The 4959-nt window shown below is 38.7% G+C and overlaps 1 non-coding gene across 1 annotated transcript; it reads right to left on the bottom strand.

Moving 5' to 3' along the window:
* Positions 1-4643: 4643 nt before the first annotated feature.
* Positions 4644-4747, bottom strand: LOC130971752 (small nucleolar RNA R71). The gene has a single exon (XR_009082963.1). It is a non-coding gene; the product is annotated as a small nucleolar RNA R71 (small nucleolar RNA).
* Between the last annotated feature and the right edge of the window lie 212 nt (positions 4748-4959).

Below are 4959 nucleotides of genomic sequence, written 5' to 3'. Positions count from 1 at the left end.
CTTGTTAGGTTGATAACGTGGATAGTAGAATGCTTTGTGGGGAATATATATATATATATATATATATATATATATATATATATCGCGTGATTCGAATTTTCGAGAGTGAAAAATTTATTAGGAGGGAAGAATGTAAGAACTGGAGTTTTTCACGTAAAACCGTTTTAACTAAATAATTTTAGTGCCTAGAATAGATTCAAAATTTAGAAGTTTTGATTTGAAAATATAAAGGTGAAATTCGATTTCAATGAATTTTTCTGAGTTGGAAAATGTATTTTTTTCGAAAAGATTTTGTAAAACTGCGTACTGGCGCTTAAGCAAGCAGTACCGGCTCAAGTCTGTCCAGTACCGCGTATTTTGGAAAATAAGATTTTGAAAATTGATTTATTATTTTGAAAGGATAAAAATATTTTAGAATCAAAAACCAGGCACTAATCTTAAAGGTTTTGACCCAAAGTGGGCCAAACGGACCTAAAACGGTAATAGGTTGGACCGGGCAAACCGGGCCCAAAGCCCAACATACATAAGTGAGTAAATGAGCCAAAGAAACTCATTTCAGCACAGAGAGAGAGAGAGAGAGAGAGAGAGAGAGAGAGAGAGAGAGAGAGAGAGAGAGAGAGAGAGAGAGAGAGAGAGAGAGAGAGAGAGAGAGAGAGAGAGAGAGAGAGAGAGAGAGAGAGAGAGGGGGATGACTGATGAGCGGATAATTTATACACTTTTTGGCATTGTTTTTAGTATGTTTTTGGTATGATCTAGTTAGTTTTTAGTATATTTTTATTAGTTTTTAGTTAAAAATCACTTTTCTGGACTTTACTATGAGTTTGTGTGTTTTTCTGTGATTTCAGGTATTTTCTGGCTGAAATTGAGGGACCTGAGCAAAAATCTGATTCAGAGACTGAAAAGGACTGCAGATGCTGTTGGATTCTGACCTCCCTGCACTCGAAGTGGATTTTCTGGAGCTACAGAAGCCCAATTGGCGCGCTCTCAACGGCTTTGGAAAGTAGACATCCTGGGCTTTCCAGCAATATATGATAGTTCATACTTTGCCCAAGATTTGATGGCCCAAACCGGCGTTCAAAGTCACCCTCAGGAATCCCAGCGTTAAACGCTGGAACTGGCACCCAAATGGGAGTTAAACGCCCAAACTGGCATAAAAGCTGGCGTTTAACTCCAAGAAGAGTCTCTACACGAAAATGCTTCATTGCTCAGCCCAAGCACACACCAAGTGGGCCCGGAAGTGGATTTTTATGTCATTTACTCATCTTTGTACACACTAGGCTACTAGTTTTCTATAAGTAGGACCTTTTACTATTGTATTGAGATATCGGGGTAGCTATCTTCGTGTTTTATGCTATCTTAGATCATTGGGAGGCTGGCCATTCGGCCATGCCTAGACCTTATGCTTATGTATTTTCAACGGTGGAGTTTCTACACACCATAGATTAAGGTGTGGAGCTCTGCTGTACCTCGAGTATTAATGCAATTACTATTGTTCTTCCATTCAATTCCGCTTGTTCCTGTTCTAAGATATCACTTGTTCTTCAACTTGATGAATGTGATGATCCGTGACACTCATCATCATTCTCACTTATGAACAAGGTGACTGACAACCACTTTTGTTCTACAAGCAACCAAGGCTCTAGTGAATATCTCTTGGATTCCTGATTGCACGATGCATGGTTGATCGCCTGACAACCGAGTGCTCGCCTGACAAACGAGCCAACCATTCCGTGAGATCAGAGTCTTCGTGGTATAGGCGAGAACAGATGGCGGCATTCAAGAGAATCCGGAAGGTCTAAACCTTGTCTGTGGTATTCTGAGTAGGATTCAATGATTGAATGACTGTGACGTGCTTCAAACTCCTAGCAGGCAGGGCGTTAGTGACAGACGCAAAAGAATCGATGGATTCTATTCCGGCCTGACCGAGAACCGACAGCTGAATTCTGCGTGCTGTGACAGAGCATTTGCAAACGTTTTCACTGAGAGGATGGGAGGTAGCCATTGACAACGGTGAAACCCTACACAAGCTTGCCATGGAAAGGAGTAAGAAGGATTGGAAGAAGACAGTAGGAAAGCAGAGAGACGGAAGGGAAGGCATCTTCATGCGCTTATCTGAAGTTCCTACCAATGAATTACATAAGTATCTCTATCTTTATCTTTATGTTTTATGCGTTCATCACCATTATACATTTGAGTTTGCCTGACTAAGATTTACAAGATGACCATAGCTTGCTTCATACTAACAATCTCCGTGGGATCGACCCTTACTCGCGTAAGGTTTATTACTTGGACGACCCAGTGCACTTGCTGGTTAGTTGTGCGAAGTTGTGTAATGCCATGGAATTGAGCCACCAAGTTTTTGGAGTTCATGACCGGGGATTATGAGAGTTGTGAAAAAGTATTGTTCACAATTTCGCGCACCAAGTTTTTGGCGCCGTTGCCGGGGATTGTTCAAGTTTTGAGCAAGCTCTTTGTCCGGTAACATCAGTGCCAAGGATTGTTCAGTTTGGACAACTGACAGTTCATCTTGTTGCTTAGATTAGGTATTTTTTTTCGAAATTCTTGAAGATGAATTCTAGAGTTTCATGATGATTTGTTGAAGTCTGGCTGGCTGAGAAGCCATGTCTAATCTCATTGGACCGAGGTTTCAACTTATCATCACAAGAGCTTGTTGATTTTTATCAATCTTGCTTTTGGAGCAGTGATCTGCTAAGGCTTGGCTGGCCTTTGGCCATGTCTAGTGTTTTGGACCGAAGCTTTCTTTGAAAGCTTGGCTGGCTGTGAAGCCATGTCTAATTCCTGGACCGGAGTCTTAGACTAGCATTGCACTGATTCCTGGAATTCTCATTAAGAATTTTGATACCTTTTTCCACTTAATTTTCGAAAAAACACAAAAAAATCAAAAAAATCATAAAACCCAAAAATTTCTTGTTTGAGTCTAGTGTCTCATCTTAAGTTTGGAGTCAATTGCATGCATTCATTCATGTGTCTTAGTGATCTTCAAGATGTTCTTGATGATTTCCGTGCTCTGATCTTTGAATTTTATTGACTTGAAGTGTTTTGTGTGTCTCATATGCATTCTCATTAGTGTCAGTAGTATACAAACTGCTAAGTTTGGTGTCTTGCATGCATTGTTATTTGATTTTAGTTGCATTTTGATTATTCTTTATTATTAAAAATCCAAAAATATTTTTAATTTGTGTCTTTTCAAGTCAATAATACAGAGAATTGAAGATTCAGAATATACAGTAGAGGAATTGCACAGAAAAAGCTGGGCGTTCAAAACGCCCAGTGAAGAAGGACAGACTGGCGTTTAAACGCCAGCCAGGGTACCTGGTTGGGCGTTTAACGCCCAAAAGGGTATGGTTTTGGGCGTTAAACGCCAGAATGTGCACCATTCTGGGCGTTTAACGCCAGGATGGCTAAAGGGGGAAGATTTTGTTTTCAATTCAAATTTTTTTTCAAGTTTTCAAAGTTTTTCAAAATCAAATCTTTTTCAAATCATATCTTTTCAATCAAATGTTTTCAAAATTAATTTCTTTCTTTTTTAAAGATACTTGCTATCAATTAATGATTTGATTCAACATCTCAAGTATGTTGCCTTTTCTGTTGAGAAAGGTCTAATGTTTGAATCATATCTTTCCTTGATAGCCAAGTTATTAATCTCTAAAATCAAATCTTTTTAAAATTGTTTTCAAATCATATTTTCTCAATCACATTTTTTTTAAAACCAATCATATCTTCTTAACCACATCTTTTTTAAAATAGTTTTCAATCAAATCTTTTTTATTTCTAATTTCAAAATCTTTTTCAAAAATCATTTTATTTCTCTCCCACTTTCATTTTCGAAAATTAAGTAATGTTTTTCAAAAATATTTTCAAAATCTTCTACTTAATTTTCGAAAATTACTTCCCTTCTCCTCACATCCTTCTATTTATGGACTAACACTATTCCTTAATGCAAAATTCGAACTCCATCTCCTTTGATAAGTTCAAATTTTCCACTTCTGTCTTCTACTCTTCTTTTCCTCTGACACTTCAAGGAATCTCTATACTGTGACATAGAGGATTCCACATTCTCTTGTTCCCTTCTCTTTCTTATGAGCAGGAGCAAAGACAAAAGCATTCTTGTTGAGCCTGATCCTGAACCTGAAAGGACCTTGAAGAGAAAGCTAAGAGAAGCTAAAGCACAACTATCTTTAAAGGACCTGACCGAATTCTTCAAAGAAGAAGAACACATGGCAGCCGAAAACAACAACAATGCAAACAATGCAAGGAAGGTGCTGGGTGACTTTACTGCACCTACTCCCGACTTCTATGGGAGAAGCATCTCTATCCCTGCCATTGGAGCAAACAACTTTGAGCTTAAGCCTCAATTAGTTTCTCTAATGCAACAGAATTGCAAGTTCCATGGACTTCCATTGGAAGATCCTCATCAGTTTTTAGCTGAATTCTTGCAAATCTGTGACACTGTCAAGACTAATGGGGTTGACCCTGAGGTCTACAGACTTATGCTATTCCCTTTTGCTGTAAGAGACAGAGCTAGAACATGGTTGGATTCTCAACCTAAAGAAAGCCTGGACTCTTGGGAAAAGCTAGTCAATGCCTTCTTGGCAAAGTTCTTTCCACCTCAAAAATTGAGTAAGCTTAGAGTGGAAGTCCAAACCTTCAGACAAAAGGATGGAGAATCCCTCTATGAAGCTTGGGAAAGATACAAACAATTGATCAGAAAATGTCCATCTGACATGCTTTCTGAATGGAGCATCATAGGTATTTTCTATGATGGTCTCTCTGAACTATCCAAGATGTCTTTGGATAGCTCTGCTGGAGGATCTCTTCATTTGAAGAAGACGCCTACAGAAGCTCAAGAGCTGATTGAAATGGTTGCAAATAACCAATTCATGTACACTTCTGAAAGGAATCCTGTGAACAATGGGACTAATCAGAAGAAAGGAGTTC

The sequence above is a fragment of the Arachis stenosperma genome, chromosome 3 (assembly GCF_014773155.1).
Source record: "Arachis stenosperma cultivar V10309 chromosome 3, arast.V10309.gnm1.PFL2, whole genome shotgun sequence".
Classification (NCBI taxonomy): domain Eukaryota; kingdom Viridiplantae; phylum Streptophyta; class Magnoliopsida; order Fabales; family Fabaceae; genus Arachis; species Arachis stenosperma.
The sequence above is the reverse complement of the archived record's forward strand: the minus strand, read 5'-3'. Positions and strand labels throughout refer to the sequence as shown.